The 24,096-nt window shown below is 41.8% G+C and overlaps 1 protein-coding gene across 2 annotated transcripts in view; it reads right to left on the minus strand.

Annotated features, from left to right (window-relative positions):
- Positions 1-287: 287 nt before the first annotated feature.
- The window catches only part of TMEM114 (transmembrane protein 114), a 47,102-nt gene continuing 23,293 nt past the window's right edge, over positions 288-24,096 (minus strand). For both annotated transcript variants that reach the window (XR_008579366.1, XR_008579367.1), the window contains 2 exons: positions 20,008-20,104; positions 288-349 (listed from right to left, as the gene is read on the minus strand). The gene's annotated coding sequence lies outside the window, so the exon portion shown is untranslated. The remainder of the gene's footprint in view (positions 350-20,007; positions 20,105-24,096) is intronic.

The following is a 24,096-nucleotide window of genomic DNA, read 5'->3' on the forward strand; positions in this document are numbered from 1 at the left end:
GCAGACATCAGGATAGAAACTGAATGAGAAGCAGAGCCCAGAGTGCCTGCATGCCCCCTAGCCACATCACTCAGTCCGTACTTGTACCTACATTTCCATAATCAAGGATCATGTAACATTATATGCCAGGCATGACTTATTTACTGTTGATTGCTCAGTGAAATAATTTCTGAGTTAGAGTTAGCCTTGGATCTTGTGCAAATGTCTCTATCTTATTCAAAGCACCACATTATTACCCAAACTGAGCTTCTGCTGGCTGGACTTCAGATTTCAGACTTGCTCTATGGTGAGACTGAACACTGCCTCTTCGACATCTCCAGAAGTGTGATTTTGGTGAAGGAGCCATAGGCTGAAGAAAGAAAGAAAAAGTTCCTGACTTTTTTTTGTTGTTTTTCAAGTCGTTTTAATAATTGATAATTGTTTGAAGCAGATGGAAAAATACTGAATTTTATGTGGGAAGCTTGGTGCAAATAAAGGACAGGTAGAGATAGGGATTTTTTAGTAAAGTCAGTTTGGAACCCAACTCTGTAATTTGTTTGATGATGGCCATCACATATGTTATGCATAACTGAGTGCAGTTGTGTGTGCATGTGTATATAATACATAACTTTTTAGTTTGACAATATTGATTGAAATCCTTTCAGTTTGATGAATGAGTGCATTATGCAGTAAACAGTGAAACTAGCCCTGATGAGTCATTGGCAGGATTTTCCCAACTTTTGAAGGCATCCGCTCCCATGGGCTAGAAGTCAGAAATGTCCTCCCAGCATGTCTGCTCGAGCTCAGGTTTTGACTGTGACAAGACAAGCCCAGGTATTACTTCAAGCCTGTCAGTTCCCCCCACCTCTTCAATTCCCTCTACACATATCCTAACATACACATGGAGGATCAAGGGATGGAAAGTCTCTCCAGGTTCATTTGGACTTGCAATGCAGCTCTTTCATGTTAATTTTCCTTTTCCTTTTTCTTCACCTCAATTCACTCTGACGTCTTGCCACAATATTGTCAGTCTCAGAGAAAACAAGCCAAAGCAGATGTGCTGAACACATGGTCACCAACAGGAGTAGTTCCCAAGCAAAGTTAGCATGTGAAATCATTCCAAAAGAAGGATGTCTTATCCAAAAAATAATCTGCATCTGCTCCTGTTGTTTGGTGGATTGGAAAAAAAAACCAAAACCTTCCATATCTAAGTTTACAGTTTGAATTTATCCAATGCTCTGAAGTTAGAAGGGTCTTGATTTTAGACAGTCCCCTCTGACACCATTATCATGAATTTCTCTTTTGTTGAATAAGAGACATAAAACTTTTCTAGTGTTTTTTTATAAACAGTATAATACTCCAAAGGCACTTTTTGGTTTTGTGTCAAAGAGGTTACGATGGATAACTCCACATTTCTGCAGATACTTTAAGAATATGAAATCAGATTTAAAATATCATTCTAATTAGAAAAGGGTCCTTTGCTTATAATGTTTATCTATAATTTTCTTTGTCCTATAGAATTTAGGTGACTAATCTTAAACTCAATTGTGAACTCATCCAAAGGCAATGTATAGAACAGTAATACATTTTTACTGCAATTTCTGTTCCCTTTGAGATCTGTAATCACTGAAAGCGGGAGAATACAAAGTAAACCCCCTGAAGAGTGAGACACATCTGGCAAGCTCTAAAGATAAGCTCAACCTGCCAAGGAGAGAGCTCAGAGCACTGAGGTCTGGCTTGGGTCTGAAGAAAGATGAGGCAACAACTTTCTAGCTGAATCCTGAATTTTTAGCTAAAGTTCTGTACTGCATAAGCCCATTAACTATTCTCCCTGATAGAGGCCATCACTGCCCTGCATTATAAATAGAACAGGTACAGCAAAGCAAACCATAACAGTTAAAATAATGTGATAGCAAAATCCATGCCCATGTTTGGGAGGAGTGGCCAGGAAGCTCAGACAGTCAAAACATGCAGCCTGTGAATTTATGAGGACTTTTCAACTTGAGCACAACACCCTGTGAGACTTGCCTATTGCGACGATTTGATTACCCATACATTCAGATTGAGTATGCAGCACCTGTTAAAATACAGAACAAAACACTTCCACCAAGAGCATTTGGTAAATAAATGACTTGGAAAATATTATTAAGCTCAAAAAACAACATTTTACCATGTTTGATTTGCCACCAGATGCTGTGGGATCTGAAGGTACAGGGGGAAAAAAAAAAAAAAAAGTCAAACAGTGGCAACGAGAGACTAAAATACAAGGAAAAGGCAACTTATGTTGTGAAATTTGGTCATAAATTAATGCAAGGCTCTTACTCTATGTCATGTACAATAAACCCAGCCTATTCATGGAGAGTAAGCACCCTGGCAGTCTTTGCCACATACCTTATGAAAGATATTGCGTCTCATTCAAACAGTAAATAATATATTAACATGATACTACTTTTTTGTAGTGCATCGGCTCGCACGCTGGGACAGGTTGATGTACAGATTAGTGGCAAAGGGGCAGCCTCTCCTGTTGAAGACAGCTAATAAGCCTTCAAAGAGTGTTTCTTGCTGGGAAGATGGATGCCAGTAAGCAGCTGATAATAACACCAGTTAAACTTCCATCTTTTTGCCCCTTTCCTCTTCTCAAGCTGAGGAGGAGGGACTGTTAGTATAAACAAGCAGTAACATTCCTCTTAAATACTGTGAGTTCAGCAAATGTGCACAGCACTTTCAGGGCTCCTTCCTATAACTGATAAACATTTGCAGGTTCCCTTTGAGAGTGACAGGTGCATGTGACTCTTGGAAAATTCAGTTAGAAATGTTAGTAACATGCCAAAGACATGGTTAAAAATGAGCAATGGCCATTGAAGAGAGACAGTAAGAGCTGTTTTTCTTCCTAAACCACTCTGCTTGGCACCTTTTCACCCTAAATGGAGTTCACAATGGGGCCAACCACCCCATCTCAGTCCAGACAAGACCCTAGGGAAGGCCATCATGCATGGTCCAACTGTCCTGCTACAGCCTGGAAAGAGAGGTAGCATTCTCTAACATCTCTACGCTTCTAACAGAAGGGCATTCTGCTTCTCAAGCACGCAAGTGTTAGCATTGGACAAAACTGAGCCTTAGTATCACTGAATTCTTTTATTGTTCTTAATCTCGATCCAGGCCCCAAATTCAGATATAGCTCTAGACACCCACAGTAGAATCATAGAATCATAGAATGGTTTGGGTTGGAAGGGACCTCAAAGATCATCTAGTTCCAACCCCCCTGCTGCGGGCAGGGACACCCTCCACTAGACCACATTGCCCAAAGCCTCATCCAACCTGGTCTTAAACACTTCCAGGGATGGGGCCTCCACAACCTCTCTGGGCAACCTGTTCCAGTGCCTCACCACTCTAACAGGAAAGAATTTCTTTCTAACATCTAATCTAAATCAACACTCCTTCAGCTTAAACCCATTACCCCTTGTCCTGTCACTACACTGCCTGATAAACAGCCCCTCACCATCTTTCCTGTAGGCCCCTTCAGGTACTGGTAAGCCGCAATTAGATCTCCCCAGAGCCACCTTTTCTCCAGGCTGAACAACCCCAACTCTCTCAGCCTGTCCTCATAGCAGAGGTGCTCTATTCCTCCGATCAGCTTCGTGGCCCTCCTCTGGACTCGCTCCAACAGCTCAATGTCTGTCCTGTACTGGGGGCCCCAGAGCTGGACACAGTACTCCAGGTGGGGTCTCACAAGAGTGGAGTAGAGGGGCAGGATCACCTCCCTCGACCTGCTGGTCATGCCTCTTTTGATGGAGCCCAGGACATGGTTGGCTTTCTGGGCTGCAAGCGCACACTGCCGGCTCATGTTGAGCTTCTCATCAATCAATATCCCCAAGTCCTTCTCCTCAGGGCTGCTTTCAATCCATTCCTTGCCCAGCCTATAGTCGTGCTTGGGATTGCGCCGACCCACGTGCAGGACCTTGCACTTGCCTTTGTTGAACTTCATGCGGTTCTCATGGGCCCACCCCTCCAGCCTGTCAAGGTCCCTCTGGATGGCATCCCTTCCCTCCAGCGTGTTGACCACACCACACAGCTTGGTGTCGTCGGCAAACTTGCTGAGGGTGCGCTCGATCCCATTGTCCATGTTGCCGACAAAGATGTTGAACAGTGCCGGTCCCAGTACCCACCCCTGAGGAACACCACTCATCGCCGTTCTTCACTTGGACATTGAGCTGTTGACCACAACTCTTTGAGTGCGACCATCCAGCCAATTCCTTATCCACCAAGTGGTCCATCCATCGAATCCATGTCTCTCCAATTTAGACACAAGGATGTCATGCGGGACAGTGTCAAATGCCTTGCACAAGTCCAGGTAGATGACATCAGTTGCCCTTCCCTTATCCACCGATGCTGTAACCCCATCATAGAAGGCCACCAAGTTTGTCAGGCACGATTTGCCCTTAGTGAAGCCATGTTGGCTGTCACCAATCACCTCATTTTCCATATGCCTGAGCATAGTCTCCAGGAGGGTCTTCTCCATAATCTTACCAGGCACAGAGGTGAGACTGACCAGCCTGTAGTTCCCTGGGTCTTCCTTTTTACCCTTCTTAAAAATGGGGGTTACGTTTCCCCTCTTCCAGTCAGCGGGAACTTCACCAGACTGCCAGGACTTCTCAAATATGATGGCAAGTGGCCTGGTCACTTCATCCGCCAGTTCCCTCAAGACCTGCGGATGCAACTCATCAGGTCCCATGGACTTGTGCACCTTCAGGTTCCTTAGATATTCTCGAACCTGATCTCCTACAGTGGGCGGTTCTGCATTCTCCCAGTCCCTGCCTTCTGCAACCTGGGCAGTGTGGCTCAAGCATTTGCCAGTGAATACTGAGGCAAAGAAGTCGTTGAGTACCTCAGTAGGTTGAGCTAAATCCGCTAAATGCCTTCAAACTGAAATACATATAAAGATGTTATTTCTTTAAGCTGATATGGTTCTCACTACTATCCACAGCGCTGGTCATAGCGGAAAGCACCAGAGAAGGCTGCCTAGGAGCACATCCTTCATAACCAGCTCAGCTGGCTGCTGAGACCAACACTAGTTACTGTGCCAGTTTATTCTCTTCTGATATTTTTCCTCTCTTTTTATTATATTTGAGCTGAGCTTTACTCCAAATCAAACTGACTCCAACACTGGCAAGGAGGTAAGACCTCCAGCAAATACATGATCACAAACAAAGCCTATGTGTGCTAAACAAACCAAACTATGTTACATTGAAACCAAGACACTCACTGGAGTCCTTTCTGTATTCCAAGTCACAGAATACTGCATTTGGCATCCCGGTCCCCAGGAAAGATGATGCTAAGAAAGACTATTTCTTCAAGTACTCAAGTTTTAAAGTTATCTAGTGACTTGGGAAGGAGAGATTTCCCTGCCCCCCCCTGCTTTAAAGTGAATGCAGGATGAGGTTATATGACTACTTGGAATCAATGCAGGTTCTTAATGATGCATGAAATGAAATATTGCTGTCTAGTGCACAGTGAATATTCAGTGTTCTGCTCTATGATAGATACATCCTGTGCTGATCTGACGGGAGAAACACCCCACACAGCAGCTGCAAGCTCTGCCCTGCACCCCAGCCCATACTTTGTGTCAAATGGGTTGCTATCTTCTGCTGCTACACACTCTTCTCTAGGCTAATACATCTGGCAGCCAGTTAAGTTCCTTTAGCCAAGAGGAAAATAGAAAGCATTTTCCATGTCATGGTTCCTGCTTTGGGAAAACAAAAGAGAAATGGATCTTATGGAATTTGTAAACAACTACATATCTTTATCTGGGACCTCTGCAGTCGAGGCCTGGGTTATTTGTACATGGTACTCCATCTTTTTGCCCTTTTAATACCTGTGGAAACATTGCCAACTGAGGCTGGACCTAAGTGGATTAAAGCACTGCTCAGTGAGGGCCAGTGTATCCATAGTTCAAGTACTGAGTTTCTGAAAGCTTTCTTACATCAGAATGGATAAGCAGCATGGAAAGGGTTGAGTTACTACTTACAGAAGATGGGAGAAACATATGTACTTGTAAGAGACATACTGGAGCGAGAGCAGGGAAACAGCCTGTGAGTATAATATAAACCATCCATAGGTTTGTGTTGTTTTAAAAATATGCGATGCTTTATTTGAAATAGAGCAAAACTTTCACAAACTGCTCAAGAGTTAAACCACTTCAGGGCTTTTTACCAAAGAAAACTGGCCAGCGAAGATATAGTAAAGTGGAACAGGACTGTAGAATAATAGTCACTACATAGCTTCTGAACAACAGTTGCCTTTCCAAAGGCAAAAAGTCTTTCTGGATTTGTGCCCACAAGAAGTATTACTCTGAACAGTTTGTTCTGCTTTAATTGTGCTTGCTTTCTTATGCAGATAAGTGGCATCACCTTTGTCACTCTTGTGGAATGAATTTGGTATAAGAGAGAAGAATTAGAGAATTCAACAAAAAAAAAATTGAGAATAGAAAGGTGTAGGTTTCCCTTCAGTAGAGTCCTGTCTCCAGTATAATTTCCTCCTTCTTCTTATAGAGGTCACACAAGTGACTAGGGGAGACAAGCCTTTAAAGACCTAGTACCAAAACCAACCCTCTATCTCATGCAGGTTGCTGCGACATTTTAGATTTGTAACCTGAGCATGACCAGATGGCTCTGAAACACTGCAGGCAAATCCTAAAATGAAGGCAGAGAGTTCAGAGAGAATCTGCATAATTTCAAAAAAAGAAGTTATTGCCCTTTTGCCTGTGGCATAACGAGGCAGACAAGGGCAATTGCAGCAGCAATCTCTGGCTCCCAAGGGGCCGTCTTTGCACTGATTTCAGGGGCATCAGCTGGTTCACAGCAGCAGCCAGGCAGGATTGGGTCAGATCTGGGAGGAACACGCATGGGACAAGCAGTGGCATGGGGCACTGGCAGCTGCTGCCTTCTACTCTGTCTTGCCCAAATCAGCAGGACTGCTTCATCTGATAAGCCCTTTGAACAGTCAACAGTACAGCACCTAATGCAACAGGAGAACCTATCCATGGTGCCTTTCATATTTAATGGTACACACAGATTTCCATATTCTTCCTGTTTCTGTTGGATAAATAATCTGGATGCTCCTTCCCATTGCTCTTATCCAGGTACAAAGATCAGTGCAAGCTACATGCTGGCCTCATCTTTTCTGCTGATCAGCTCTATTCAAAATGAAAATCCAGCCAGAGAAAGAACACCAGGGGCTGCTTGTTTGGTATTCCCTCTGTGATTACACCAGGGAAAAGAAAAGGAGGGACAACAAGATCAAATAATAGGAAGCCAAGACCTAATAGTAGGAGACAATAAACCTTTTTATCCCACAACTAGTGCAGAAAGTCAGAAGAGGAGCTGTTACTGAATTGCAATTTGTTCTTTCCTGTCCCTTGTCCAGGGAAGATTGTAGTTTTATTATCTTATTCTCAAGTGTTTTAGACAGTCTATGCTAATTCTCCATGCCTTCCTCCCCACCCCCATCAATTCCTGCTCCTACACACCCAACTTCAGCTTTATCTTCATCTTTTAAAGCAGCTTGAGTCGCCATTTCAGACCCTCCAGATTTATGGTTAAAATTAAAGTTTTGGCAACCCTCTGTCACTACGTTGCCCATTACTGTGGTACAATATAATGTAATTAATGTTTTTATGTTTAAGGAAGAGGAGGCACATATGTTCCTCAGCTGCTGATGAACAGATTTATAGGTAACACATCTGAGTCAGTGCCCATGTTTAGACATTAGCCTGACAGATCACTAATCATTTTCTAAAAGCTGTGCACCACTGCCCTGCTTCCCTAGATTTGCAAGCAGGACTGTGCTGGGATACCATAGCGAGATGATAGATTTCAGGTGACACAAGGGGAGGAAGCAAAACATCAGTAAATGTTTCAGCATATCTATCTCTTCATAAGCAGATGTTCTTGCTTAACATGTACCATTAAGCTAGAGTACACCGTGTGCTTTCTTAAAGAGAAACTCAGCCTGCTCAGGGTAGGCAGTTTGCAAAGGCACCTGAGCCAGACTCTGTTCTGGCCCCAGAAACTCAAGCCCTTATTCAAGCAAAATCCTCTCCATGGAAGAGGGAAAGCTATCACATCCACAGTTGCCCAGGAGGAGTGAACTTGTAACTTAGATGGATCATTTCCATCTGTTGATGCCATTCCCATTTTGATTAGACTTAGCTGAGGGGTACAAGTTTCGTGGTGCTGGAACAGTGGCAGGTGGCACCCACCTAGGCTGAGTGTTCCCTAGCAGAAAGACAGGACACACAACTAGAAGTAACCAACCCTCCTGCTCCCTCAGGAAGGTGTTCTAGATGTCTGTCAGAGCACCGTCCAGTATCTTTGCTATAATACAAATTATGCATATGCTTAAACACCACCAGTTTTCACAGCATTTCTTCAAACTTGCACTGATCCAGGGCAAGGGCCCAGCAGCAGGCTGACCTTGACCAGACACCCACCCAGCCACACTCACACTCCCCCTCCTCAATCAGCCTATGGGGAGAAAATAAGATAGAAAACCCCATGGGTCAAGATAAAGAAGAGAGATCACTTGCCAATTACCATCACAGGTAAAACAGACTGCAGTTGGGGAAAATTAGAGCAGGACTGTGAGAAACAGACAAAAACCTAAAACACACACATTGCATAACCCCCTTCTTTACTGACCTCAACTTCACTCCTTCATCCTGGACTCCTCTACCTCCTGCCCCAAGCAACACAGGGAGATAGGGAACAGGGGCTGTAGTCAGTCCATAACAGCTCCTCTCTGCTGCTCCTTCCTCCTCACACTTTTCCCCTACTCCACCATGGTTTCCTCAAAGGCTGCTGAAGACCCTCCTGCTCCAGAACCTCACACTGTTTTCCTCACTGGACAGGCAGAGCTTTGCCCTTTCTTACATCTGTTTTCCCAGAGGCACCACTGACAGGCTCAGCTGTGTCCCAAGGTGGGGCTGTTAGGCAAACGGCTGGAGCCAGCTGCGTCCAGCACAGGCAGCCCCAGCCCCTCCTCACAGAAGCTCCTGCCAACATCTGGACAGAGACACCCAGTACAGTGCTACACGTTTAACATGAAATAAATTGGAACTACATCCGCATGGATAACTGCAACAGCAGAAGTGCAGTGGAGAAAGTCAGATCTAGAGCATACTGAAGCACACAGCTCTGCTGCACCTTCTTCTGCTTATACCAGTTTGCACTCAGCGAGGCTGCAAATACACTGATGGCCTTCCCTGGTCAGTGAACTAAAAGTGCATATGATAAATATGTGTGATAAATACAGAGATTTAAAAGAAACAAATGTCTTGCAACAGAGGAAAATCTGAAGCTTCTGCCTGCTTTGCAACAGTCAAGTTTTCCTTTATATTTTTTGCTTTTGGTTTTTTATGGACTCCAATAAAGGGAGTTGGTAACCTGGGAACTTTCTTTTCAGTTCTGTTCTTAGGGGAGAACATACTGGTAAAAGGGGGAGATTCAAGGCCTCATCTCACTGTCCTACACACCAAAGAAGGGAATTCCTCTTCTTTTGAAAGGTGCAAGACTAAGGTCTCATTGAGGGATTTAATTAGCAAAAAAACCTGTGAGTTTTCTCCTATACTTATAGCTGGGGGCTGCTTATGCATGTTGGTGAATCATTCTCTACTTCTAAGCATAGGCTCTCTTTCAGAGCCCAGGGTATTCAATCTACTGACTACTGACTTAATGACGTTAAGAAAAAATAACGCAGTTTAAGAAAATCTTTGCACAGAGCAGATTTGTTAACCTATACTAAAGCTCATTCCGGGCACTCTCATTCAGAATTAAAGTGGTTTTAACTCAAGTTAGTGTTTGAGTTAAATCTAAATTAAATTTGAATTTAAATCATTAAATCTGCGCAGGGATTTAGTGCAGTTTACACAATCAATTTTAAGTTCATACCCTTCATTAATTTGGATGACTATCATACAGTCTTTGCTTACTTAAAAATAGTTCTAATGCAGTTATTAATATTATAATACTCAAACTGGGTTATTCGTGAAGAAATAGGGAGTTTGGGCTTTCTTTGAAGTTTCACAAAATGAGAGTAGCTTGCTGAAGAAACTCATTTTGTTCTCACGCATATTAAGGGCAGGAAGGGCTTTTAATTCCACTTAAAGAGCTTCTGTGTTGTCACAGCCAGTAAAGCAGGCAGAAGGAGCATGGCTCTTCCCTCATTAGCCTCAGCCAGGGAGCCCGGGGCTGTGTTACACTCACATGGCCACACTGCCTCCCTTCCCAAAAGGGGTGGCATCTCTTCCGCTCCAGCATTAGGTCCTGCCTGCACCCCGCTCACTCTTTCTAGTCCTCTGCCTGCTTTAGTCCTGGAAGTGTCCCCAAGCTGGCATTGTGCTGTGAAGACCACATTAAGCAGGTGGTGGTAGGTCTGCAGTCAGCCTTGCCAAATCTGCTCCCACAGCTTTGTACACGTAGACATTTGCACACCTTCAGCCCACCTCCTGTGCTAACCCCACTCTACATTACCCTCTTCTGGAGACAAGAACCAAATGCGACAGTGTACACCAAGGCTGGGCAAGAAACACAGCTCCTACCTCCTGGAGCAAACTGCGCCACTAGAGTAAGGGTTTACGTGGGCACCGTGGATCCATCTCTGCCACAGAGATTATAGTGCCTTTGGAAAATGCAGCCTTTTGTGTAGACTCCCGAGTTTTTCCCCTTCTCCATAAAATGCCAGCCATTTTTGATTAAAATCCCACCTGTCACCAGATTTCAGAGGAATGCAGAGTGGATTAATTTTACAATATCAGAACCAGCTGCTCACAAAAATAGCTTTCACTCTCCCAAGGTCTACTAATCATTTCAGGAGACAAGCATAGAAGAGGATATCTCAGCTGACACTGGAGAGCACAAATGTTGACACAAATATGAATCTGAATTTTCTGACAGTAGTTGATTGTGTTGCTTTAGAAGGTTTAACAGACATGCCACTCAACCGACAAGACCCTGTTTAATGCTTCACTTTAAGTATTTGTATGATCTTAGGGGTTGTCAGTTCTGGGAATTGCAGTTCTTTGAGAGCAGTTTTGGCAATCTCCCTGTATGTTACACCTGTATAAGGACAATGCCTGCTTCTTTTTCAGGCTGGCCTGCTGATAATCCGGAATCACATGACATCTACTTGTAAGAATGGTTGCCAAATCTCTTTTCTGCTTTCCCTGCTTTATAGCTGCTAGTTTTCATCAGTGCCAAGTGCTCATGATACCAACCAGGTGTGTGCAAAAGCAGCAGTTGTGTCATGTGAGGATGTGTCCTGTCTATGGTCTCTGGAATTTGATGTCAGATTGCTCATGCTTCAGGGCCTCAGACTAGAAATCCCGTATTAACCTGGTTTGTGTTGTTTCTAATTTTCAGTTGATCAGGGAAATCTAGTTTCAAACAGTTCAAACAACATTGGAATGTTTCAATATAGTCTTTTCTCTTTTGTTCTGCCAAAAATATCTGACATGAATTTGTAGATAGTCATAGGTCTCCTCAAATTACAGTTTGGGGCAATGAGAATATTGGGATGAAGGCTAGCCTCTGTCTAGCAGAAGTAAACTGCTGTGTTATAAGTCTGCATTTGTATATTGCTTGCTTCCGGGGATCTGAAATTTCATGGGAATGTACTGAAAATGATTAAAAATTAAACTTTGTATCTGTTTTATATGTTTGGCATTAACATTGTCTTTCATTGTTTTCTAATAGCGATAATTAGGTGTTGCATTACTCTAGGGTATGCCTTGTAGCACCCCTGGGAGGGCTTTTATGCACAAGATAAATACTACTATATACATAAAACTAAATTTTGTTGAGATAAAGCCTCTGTGGTTTGATTTGCATAATGTTTGCTTTCACCTTCTTCCTCCAGACCCACAAGAATCTTTTAGAATTTCCCTTTATCAGCTTTTTTTATTCCTCCTACATCTGAGTTGCCATTTATCTCAGACCTTTCTTTCTACACCAGTGTCATCCTCACCACATAGGTGGACTTAACCAAGCAGTTAATGCTATTACATTGTTGGAACCTCATGTACCGGACTGTGCTAGTGCACATCAGCATCAGCAAGGATGGGAGTCTGACAAGCACATGGGAACTGTCCCATAGGGACCAACATCTGTTGATCTGTAACTGGTGTGTTCCCAGTGTCCTGTTAGAACAAACGACTGCAGAGGCGCACTCTCCTCACAGTAAATATGACAACAGACATTTTAAGTGCCTAACAGTGAGAGCTATGAAAACTGCATTCAGCCTGATTCAAGGAAAGGCTGGGCCATCTCTGTATCGATTAGCATCTTCTTCCACAAGTAGTCCTTGTGGTCACTAGTGCTCTTTAGTGGGTACAAGGAGGAGGAGGAGGTAGGCCAATAGTGATGGATATCTGCAAGTTTTCAGCATTTCTGGACACCAAGAGATTTTCTTAGTCTAATTTCTGGTTTCCAGTTTAAAATTCCTGGCTGCTACATGATAATCTGAATTCTTCCCATGTATCTACAGAGACATAGTGTCATAAAATGCTCCGAAGTGAATGACTATTCAGTTCTTCCCCCTGCCCAGAGAGATGGACACAAGGAAGCTAACTAGATCCGTTAATGTCTAGTGAAGCTAGGAGAAATGCAGTAAGAATACTGCTGTCATACATGCCTATTTAAGAAATTTTTAGTTATGATTCCTAGATGCTTTAAAGTGGCTCATGTGTTCCTACTTTTAGGGTTTACAAGACTAAAAAATTCACTCTCGACAAAACTTGGTGCAGGCACCCTGGAGCTCCAGGAAAGTATCTATCTGATCTGAAGGTCTTGACTACAGGGACACAGGGATACTAATCCTAACTTTCAGCAATAGGAAAATGGAGAAAGTGATGAAAGCTGCAGGTAATAATTGTCTGAGCATGAATTGTAAAAGTATATCTTCAGTATTCAAAACCCCCATGAAAAAAACACATAGATTGCTGAATGTTATTTATTTAGTATTATTACTATAGCTATTATTGTAACAATCAGCATGAAAGTCTAGAGCTGAGTGACCACCTGCTGTTCGTGTTGATGCTCAATTTGCAAACAGTCAAGTACCATTTGGTTTGTGCCAGCTTGCTGCATTACCTCAGCCATAAAAGATATTGTGTAACCTAACAGCAGCTTTTTAACTAAAAATAGGTGTTCTGCTTATATCCAGTAGAAAACTGGTATTTAATGATTACAATACAATGTATTCAGATTCTTTCAGCTGCTTCAAGCTGAAAGAACAGCTTTTTCAGCTGCAACAAATGGGGCAAGCCTCCTTAGAGGAAAATTTAGTAACACCAGCAAACTCAGAGACAAGACAATTGGACAAATTTACTGCTGCCATAGCACTGTGAAAGGCTGCCCGTGTGACCTTGGCCAAGCATTCAGATGTGGCTTTAGAAAGGTTGAGCGTCTAAAACTCCTCCTGAAGTTACTAGCAGGCCCAGGGTCTAAGCACCTATGAAAATCAGAACTTTAATCTTCACCATTTGTCATTCTGATACCACACAAGGGTAAAAGGGATCTTTTGTATTGACCTCAGGGAGTCAGACCAGGCCCTCGCTTACAGGGTCCAGTCTGAATTCTCAGATTTTTATTTTTCTTATGATGACAGATCACCTGTCCAGAAAGAGGTCAGCTAGTGCAGTTACCTGAGAAAGGAAGTGTGATCTTGTCTTCAGAGTGAGAAGCTGAGAGTCAGAGCTCTTGGGACCTGCTATTATAACACATTGTGGCTTTGGGCAAGAGGCTTCACCTCTGTCTTTCAGTTAACCTGCCTGTAATACTTATATCACCCAAGCATGGTGATACTTAATTGTTATTTATAAAGTGCTTGGGGATCACTGGAGATATAATCATCCAAAAATTAAAACCATGATGATTTCAGCAAAGGTACAGAAGAGGGAATCTGTGTCTGAGCAGACAGAAAAGCCGTTAAGATCCCTGTTGCCTCTGCTTGGGCACAGAATGTGTTAAACCGCAGCATGCAGAGATGTTTCTTATTCATTAACAGCCTTATTGTGTGATGAAAGGAAAGCCAAACTCTGCGACCATTTTGCTGATGTTAAGGATTTCATACACATAATAAATTATACGTGAACATTGTTGCCATGCATCCATCCCAGAATTCAGACCCTCAGGGACTCAATCATGCTGTTCTCCTGTAGCTAGGAATATAAATGCACTGAAACAATGAGCTAAATCTACACGTATCTCATCAGTGGATGTTATGAAGATAACATAAAAGGGGAGTGAAGGAATGTGGACCTCGCTCCCTACCTGATGGGGGGAAAAGGTTACTGACCTCATCATCTAATGTAATAAACACCATCCAGGTAGGGAGCTATCACAGAGCCCTGAGCAATATGAAGCCCCATGGAATGAGATACAGCACACTACATGCAACTTTCATAAAGATTTCCGTGTGGGTAGTTTTTGTTTTTGATAAGAAGAAAGGGGGAGGCTGTGTGCCCAGTCGTGAAATATGGGCCAGCAGCACCAAGCCTTTTCTCACAGCACCCTCATGTGCTTTCAGCAGAAAATGCTCTGTGTCACAGGGGGAATGCTGTGTCTTTCAGCAACACTGTAACTTGTTGAAAGAACTAATTTAAATTAAATAGGACAGCCAGTACATATTAATTAAGTATCAATTGATTCTTAAAAGAGTACTTATTGAGGGTTCTCAAGTTGGGAAGGGATAAATCTGGCTGTCATGTAATTAATTCAGAATGACACAGGCAACAAATGCATATTACATATTTTTCCTCTGAATATTAACTTGTAAAGAATGTTTACATATCCAATTAACATTTAACAAGATAACCTTATACTATGTTAATTAGCTATCTGCTAATTAAAAATGTACCAAAATTAATATAGACATTAGGCAAGTCAACTGTATGACTGCTTATGCATAAGGGGAAATCAACATGAAATATTTGGAAAAGCTCTTTGAGGCAAAATATGGGAGGATCTAGACCTAAACCAGCATATGGCCAAAGTAACCAAGGAGCAGTGGGGTTTACTTTTCCTTATGTACATGAGTAATGAACTCCTTCCTGGCCACATATCATCCTAGTGTTGTTGGTCTCCATGTCTTGGAAGCCTTATGAAACTAGATTGGATGCATCTCTTGTTTTTGATCTTGAACATGGTGGATCAGAAAAAAATGGGGATTTTGAGAGCTATGTGAAAGACAAATAAAAGTGAATAAGAAACTCAATTGTTATTAAACTAAACACCTTGCTTGAACTCTTAAATACATCAATACTGTAAACATCTGACCGGCCTCTGTGTACATATTAACATGTCCTCCCTGCAGACTATAATAAACCAACTGCTCAGTGAACAATGAAAGGAAAATGAGTGGTTGTCCCTGTGTTTTAAAAGACAGAAACAGTTCTTGCCCATTAAAATAAGACACTGAATAATAATTGTGTTTGTGTCTATTTCACTGATTTTAGCATTTGAGCACTTGTTTTGGCACCTGTGAAGAATTATATACCCCTGATGGAGGGTCGTTTTCTGAGGCAACCTGCCTTGCCTTTATCAGTAATTGCAGCTAACTGGAAAATCAAACTTGTTTTGATTCTAAAATGGGTTGTGATATTCTGAAACATTGTAAATTGGCCTATTTTTAAACAAAGCAAATCTGAAAAGCAAAGCAGAACTAGAAAAAATTCACTAAGACTTTGTCTCCTCTTTTGCAGATAACAGACCTCTTGCTTACAAAGGCCCACATAGTAGAAGTGCAGCTTCCAGCCAGCACACAGATGTGAATAGTTGGCTATGTGGATACTTCAATGTACTGTAAACCTTTGGAAAAGTGTCTTAGACTCATCAGTTTAACAGTTGACTCAGTTATGTCTACTGCATGTGTTTTATTTCTGAGTGTATATGTGCATACATGTATGTGTACATATATACACATGCACATCTGAATCTTTTTGAATGATTACTCTCTTTCTGAACCGTAGCACTGATTAAAGTATCTTGAGATATAACTGATCTCTTTAATACCCTTGTCAAGCCATTTACGTTCAACTATTACAATATTCAGTTTTCATCTGGGTTTAATCATAATACGAATATAATTTAATCCCTTTTGTAAGATTTTTAAGACCTATGTAGTTCAAAACCTGATAATTTGTAATAGAAGTGAAGAAGAGCAAATGCAAAGCACAGAATTAAAATTTGATAAGGAAAAAATAAGAACAATTAGATAAATGCTGAGATGTAACAGTGAAAGGGAATGGAGGAAGATGCCACAAGAAGTGCGAAGGAAACAACTACAATGTGAACAGGACAGGAGGTGGAAGGTATGTGCAAAAACAATGGATAAAGCTGAAAATATAAATTATTCTGCAGAGTTTAAGAATGATCAGCAGAAAGACAAGGAGGACATGGGAGGGAGAGATGTCACGTTCTCGTAACGGAACTGACTGTGCTAATACCCCTGCAAAGCGTCTCAGCACGCCCCTTGTAAATGAGATGTTTTCAGAAGCCTGAGGAGAATCGGACGGAGTTGACAGCTTATGTGGTCAGAAAAGAAATCTCTGGGTGTAATCTGTGGCCCCTCTCTGCCTCCTGCTGCTCCCTGAATCTTACAAGAAAGCACAGTCCTCCTTAAAAGCCTTTTCTGTGGACCTAGGTATAGGGACCTGTGAAGAAATCTGAAGATTTTCAGCATACATGCACTACTGAAGAAGACTGTCAGTCATTCCATGGCCATATTTTCAGCTGTGTTAATAAGGGAATGACCAGTTCAATTCCAGCTTGATAAAATCCAAGCAGCAGGGATAAACAGCAGTATTGGGCTGGAGAAATGTAACCAGATGTTGGAAAGGTACAGAAGAGTGCTGAGCCCAGTGAATAAACAGAGGCTTCTAGTCAGTAGCTATGAAAAGGAAGACATTATTGTTGGCATTTCGAAGTACTTGACTAACAGAAGCATCATTCACTGCTAAATAGCATGGACAGGTAAGCTTGGCTGATTCAGAGTGAAAGAGAAAGTCAAGCTGAGCATCAAGCATCACATAAACAGGATGTTTTCTAATAGTAGAGCAAGATTTCTTGGAAGAACATGAAGAACTAAAGGACAAGCTGAAATTAGAAACAGACCCCACATGAAACCATGAGAATGCAATAAGTCATTCTCATCAGGTTACAGAGAACTGAATCTGCAGTGAAGAGGCAATGCTGCAGTTACTGCTGGTTAAGTGTAGAGCAGTTAGAGATGCAGAGTGATATAGCAGAAGGAAGACTAGGAGTCACAGTGGTGCAGATCAGGAGCCAAAAGCATTGGCTCCAAATGCCTTGACAAATACAGAAAGGGAACAGATAGAAAAGGAGTTCTCGGCAGCACCCTGGAATGGAATCATTCTGTGACTGGCTTTTGGCACAAGGTGGATGCGCTGGCTGATCACAAGCTATTAGAAGCTATGATAAAGAAACAAATGCTCAATGCTTCCATATAACTACAGACAAAAGCACTTCCATAAAAGGTGAAGGCATCATTCGGGAAATCCAAAGCAGTTAGTAGAAAGGATATCCTTTTTAAGGTTCCATGGAGAGGAAGAAGTTATGGGTTATATGGCTGTCTGAGATGAACATGACAGTGGACATGCTAGAATTCTAGCCAGAAGGAAAATATTTTTCATTTCTCTTAAAGAGGAAGGGGAAAAGATACTGGCTAGGCCTTGACCCTTCTATTGATGAGCTGCTAAATCCTGATTTTAGATTTGTAAGCATTGCATGTTTTACATCAATGAAGCGCACAGCGGTTCTAAGTCCCACTCCCCACAGTTTGTGACTGTTACCTAGGACTGATATCTAGGATGTGATTCTAGAGCACAAGGCTCTAAGAGCAAAACCATTTTTTTAAGAAGGATGCAGATAATTAGCTTAATCTGAGGTCTCTTCGGGCGTTAGAAGGTTTTAGCAGCTTCTAGGAAGACCAGTTTTGTCCTTCACCAAACTCATTGCAAAATTCAGCTTTTAACTGTGGCTTCTCAAGGACCTTTCACAGTATATACTACAGCTCAGTGATCAGTAATACATTCTTTAGGAATTAATCTAATAGGTTTTGCTTTTCTAAAAGACTGCTTCAAAACCGTGGAAATCAGTATGTTCCCATTCAAATTTTAAGTCACTGCAACCTTTTGACAGATTAAGCACTTATTTGGAAAACAGCAAGCAGGTAGCCAGGTATCTACATTGCTGAATTCTGTTTCCAGATCTAGGAGAGAAATATCAGTTTACATGTGAAAGAAATTGTCAAATAACCAGGCACGGTTATTGCAGTGGGGAAGAATGTTAGCTTTTGGAGGGTTTCTAAATGTTTTATTACGATTGAGCCTGGTCTGAGATTTGTGATCAGCTCAGAAAACCTCAGTGTTGTTTACAGCCTCTGAACTACTTGTATCTTTCTTTGGGCTGTTCTGGTTCTGCGTATTTTGGTGTGAAATATAGTCCTGGATTTTTTGGGGGGGTATTAGTATTCCAGTAATTTTGGACAATGAGCTGAAGTAACAATATCATTTACTAGTCATTTTTTTGTTTTAACCGCCGCCAATCTTTTAACATGTGCTACTTATTTGAGTTCCTTGGTCTCTCTGGATGCCATTTCCCCCATCTGAACAAGAGAAATAATGATAGGTACTTTACAGATGAGTCATGAAGTATAGTTATGCTCATGTTTGTAAAATACTTTCAAGACACTGAGTGGCTTGGCTTGGCTTATAAAACTCTTTGCTATTATTAGATGTTCTGTTTTCCTCTTTTCCAGAAATACACATGAACATTTTAAAACAAAGAGGGGGAGCTGCTACTCACTTTTAAAAGATTATGTATGTACATAATCTGTGAGATCCCTCACTTCTCAGCTGATCTATCCACTTTCTTATACTCCTACCAATCCCAGAAATTGCACAATGAGGGTTTTTCAATTATATCTCTACTCAGGGGGAAAATTTTAACTGAGAATGTCCCTGGAAACAAGGGGGCATGAAGTGGAATGGAAAGACAGACAAATAATAACACTTTTCAGTCCTAACACACAAACATTTCTCACCTATCAGGTGTTTTTAAACCTAGAATAATTGGGAGGAGTGGGCTGCTTGAGATTATTAAAGTGTTATTGTTTCTTTTACGCAAAACTGTGTAAACAGAAGCAATCTAAGATTTCAGGTTGAATTACGTGTCTTTCAGTGCTTTTCCCCAGAACTCATAGTAAATGTATGGTCTCTTACACCTCAACACAGAGCAGGATGACTCCTATTTGGAAGCATGATAGCTGTAGTCCCAGAGGAGACAATAGTTATTTGCTATTTATTGTTACAGACGGTTGCATTACCAGAGGGATTTAAGGACATTTAGCACAACACATGCACTCTATAACTGAGTGAACATGCCCTTTTGCAAACACATCTTCCCCTCTCAGTGCCGCCTGGAGCACTGAAACTTTCAGGCATTGCCTTATCTGCGATTGCTGACACCTGTTCTATGGGAACAGATAATTCTAGAGGCCTGTCATTTTCTTCTCCAGCTGCCATCTCACCTTCCAGTCTCCTAAGGGCCCTGTCACCCTTAATCACAGTTCTCTTTGTGATGGAAACCACAGGTGAAGAACCAGACAGGTTCCAGACTTGCCCACAGCACAATTGTTTTCACTTTATTCCCTGGGAAAAGGATGAGGAAAAAATGGGGAGACAAGGGCAAAAATGCAGATGTACTACAATAGACAGCTACACCAAAAGCAAATGAGCATGAATAACTCTCCTGTTGGATTTTCTTCCTCATTAATTCCTTTCTCCATGTGAGTTCAGGTATACTAATACTCCAGGCAAGGATCATGGTGTCATAAGGTTTGGGCTGAATTAAGTACTTGTCTTCGCAAGACTGAGAAATGGATTTTCATTCAAAGCTCTCCAAAACTATGTATGCCAGTTCTACTCAGGGCAACAACAGCAAAACTCTCATTTACCTTTGTGGACCCTGAACCTCCATTTAGTCTTCAGAACTTTTTCAGCCAGATTTTAAGGTGCTCATCACACATAAAACCTTTTCTTCCATTTAGGTATCTACAGGAAAACAAAAATAAAAAACAGAAGCCAGTGTTAGGACAGTGCTGGCCAGACTTTTCCATATACATCCAATACATTAAATCCTGGGAAAATATGGCTGTGCTGATGATGTTAAGCCTTTTGTAAAATCTAGCCCTCAGTAATAATTCACTGCTTCTAAATTAGGACTTAATCTAATGTATGGATATTGGGATGGTTACATGCCTTTGAGAAGATGAAATAAGATTTTGTAGAGACTAGGGCCAATGACATAAAGAATTCCTTCAAATTTCACAGAGTGAAGGTTGGACTGGGTAGAAGTTACATTAATCATTTTTCAGGTTCACTGTTTTGGCATCACAGCTCAAATGTTTTAATCCGATCAGATCCAGCATTCAATTAAGGACTCTGCAGAAAGAAGCAAACCTCACCCAACTGCTACCCAAAATAAGATTCAGTCCAGGTCTGCTCAGGATTCAGACCTCAGTCACCCTGTCCCACACTATGATTTGTGGTGGGAGTTGAATACTGTTTTCATTGTCTAACTTTACATCACAAAGAGCTATGCAGCTAAGTTAGAGAGTGATACTCTTTGAATGTCACTCCATACCATTTTTCTCTGCTGTCACATTAAAAAACAATGAAAGGCATGTTCTGGAGTATTGTATGCCTAATTTAACAAAAACTGTAAGAAAATGTGCTGTGCTCCTACTGCAAGATTATGTGCATTTGCTGAAACTACACTGTGCTTGTTAACGACTTGGTAAAGACTCCTATTACCTTCAGTGGTCTTTGGATCTGACACTAAGTGAGGCAGCATAAATAGATCAGGATTTGGAGGAAGGTTTAACTGTGCACCATCAATTTTATAGCACCTTTAAACCAATATTTACAATAGCTAGCATCAAGTGATTCACTATTTAAAATGCTCCCAAACACACTATTGACAAACCTGCAATTTGCCTTCCATCTCAAACTCTGGATGGGTATTTTTGGCCCTATCTTTTTTTTATATATTGACACTTAACTTTTTCAGCACAGAATGTATATTGATGGAGCCATCAAGAGAGCAAACACATTAAACCTAAAACAACAAGCAAAAGCTCTAAATAATACAAAGCTGAACCTACAAGCATGTATGCTGAAAAGCTTTAGATAACTGGGTCTGCAAATAGATCCTCAAGCTTCCATTTGGGCTCATGTAGCAAACAAAACAAAAGCAAATCTTGCAATTATACAGACAATAACAATTTATGGTGTCAGGTCAGAGCCAGACTTGGCCTCTCTGGCTCCAACTATTCAGCAGTACGTTATTCACACAGAGAACTTGAATCTGCTCAGAGCTGCCTTGCTAAAAACTGCACCAGCAAAGTATCTGCTAAAATTTTTGTCCAGTAAAAATCAGGTATTGTTGGTTTAAATGATAATTCTCAGCTCAGCCAATGGGCAAGGCAAAGCACAGCTCTTCCTCAGCCCTGCCTGGGGAATGAACTTGCAGTCAATTAGGCTCAAGAGCCAGTGGGCACCAGGACATTATTACACAGCAGCTGTGACTCCCCAAGACTCCCCTTTCTCTGCCCAGGTTTGTACTTGAGAATCTGGCCCATCGTTTTTGTCAGATTTCTTTCATCTGTTATTTGTAGGAGAGAAAACGGCTGCAGGTCAAGTATACTTAGGGCAGTACAGCAGCAGGGATCATCTTGACCAATGCAAGGTACTGCAAGGTAGAGACCAAGACATCTGAAATTACACATCCCTTAGCGGCACAGGAGTAACACACAAAATGGAGAACAAAAGTTGCAGGCAAAGGTAATGCTATTTTCTCTCAAAGTCTGAAGGAGGATGGACATTTTCAGTCCTCTGACTTCGATTCTAGACTTTGATTCACTTCTGTGTCCCTTCACTTCTTCACTCAGCTCAGCAATCTTGAGGCAACTGTTTTGATCGCCAAGTCGTGTATGTTTTCTCTTTTATAAATCATCCCTGTCTCAGAAGGATGCAGTGTTACAGCCCAGTCGTTTGCTTCAGGAAAGGGTTTCCTTCCCTCTGGCAGTATGATCTCTTCTCCTCTCATGTTTGTGAATCTGGGCTTATGAAATAAACATTGGTTTTGCAACCTCAGAAACAAAACTCCTTGTTCTTGTGCTGCATGAAGAATTCTGGCCTGATTTTAGGCATCTCAAAGGATTAAGATCACGGCTGGAGGTTGCAGGATAATTTCTTTTTGGAATTTTCTTCCTTTCTGTGACACAGGATCTACAGCAGCACTCAGGTTGAACATGCAGAGGCTTAGCTTCTTCACACAGCCAGAGAGATGCAGGTATTTCTGTGTCTGTGCAAGTGTTCCTAGTGTGGGAAATGCCAGAACTCACCCTTACAAAGTTGGCATATGATTCCTGCTACCTTTAGGAGCGTACAAGGGAAGAAAAGAAGAGTGCTTTTCTCAGGTTGTATCTCTTCTGCAGACTGGAGATGCAAGAAAACATGTGAAATAACTGTAATAATGACAAATCAGGGTATCATCAGGCAAAACAAAGTGGCATGGGAGTCATCATGTACCACACAAGCCTGGCAGGAACACAGCTACTCCATAATGAAATTTGTCCCTCAGCTTTGCTGCTAAGCCAGATGAGTAAACTTGGCTTCAGTACCTCTACATAGCACCGCCATGTCACCTGCAGCTGTAGTGTTGCTTCCTCCTTATGATCCCAGATCCATGAATTGCCAGCCATGTGATGAATTAATATGCCAAGCTGGGCTGCAACAGTAGGATCTGATAAGTACAGCTATCACTGATGCTGCAAGCGCAGTATGAAAGCCCATGGATGAGGAACTATTGCTTTTAGTGCGTTGAACGTTACAGAAGATCCCACAATGTCCCTACTTGCTAAATTGTTTTCTGTTAAGTTTATATATCTCTTCTATCATCAAATCATAGAATCTTAAGGTTGGAAAAGACCTCTAAGATCATCGAGTCCAACCACCAACCCAACACCACCATGTCTACTAAACCACATCCCAAAGTGCCACGTCTACACTTTTATTGTTAATTCCTCTCAACATCTGCTCATGATTTTATTTTTTATTTTATCCTTCAGCCTCTTCCTTCCTACCCTCTACTGGAATTGTCTTTACTGGCAGTTTCATTCCTTTTGAATTGTTTTCTGTGAAACTTTATTGAAAAAAGAATTAAGCCTCCCCATTGCACTCAGACAATGTGGCAATAGTTGAAAACCTGGGAAGAAAAGCCATGTGAGGAACTAGGAGTATTTCTGTATTTTTAGTGGCAAGTACTGGAAGGAGGAGCTTAGTGCTAGTCAGCTTATGTGACTTGACGTAGTTGTTGACACAGCTTTCTTAAGAGTGTCGCGCTTCTGGAAAAACATCATTGAGACCACTGGTTGTAACTGCCTTTTTAGGCTTAACAATCATGCCAAATTCTCAAGCTCTTTATTTCTAAAATTGCAACATAACACTCCAAAATTTCCCCTTCATTTGAAAGGAAGAAATGCTCCAAATCTAAGAAGATATACATGATGTTGCTCCTACAGTTATATGTGAGCACCTCATATCTTTAATTTCAGTCCTCAGAGTAATGCCGTGAGGCAGGGTATGGTGTCATTGCTGCAGAATTTGATCATCAAGAGGTTTAGTGATTTATCACAGTTCACACAGGGCCTATGAAGAGCAGGCAATTCCCTCAGGATCTCTAAGTCCCTGGCTAATGACCATTCTGGTTTTACACCTGTAAAGAGAAAATATGAAAAATCCTTTTTGCACAGGTGAAAAAGCGAAAGAGTAACAGGTATGACCTCCCTTCAGTCCTGGGAAGAAATCCCCCTTGACTTCCAAAAGCTCCATCCCTTGGTTTGTAGCATGTTTTCTTCCCTTGATTGAAAAGGCAAAGAGAGTCTCCAAGTCCTGCTACCTGCTCACATAAATGAGTCTCTTTTGATTCTTCTGTGTGGAACAACAGTGACGTGCAGTGGCTGCTCAGGCAAAGCACAGCA

Source organism: Grus americana, chromosome 15 (assembly GCF_028858705.1).
Source record: "Grus americana isolate bGruAme1 chromosome 15, bGruAme1.mat, whole genome shotgun sequence".
NCBI classification, from domain to species: domain Eukaryota; kingdom Metazoa; phylum Chordata; class Aves; order Gruiformes; family Gruidae; genus Grus; species Grus americana.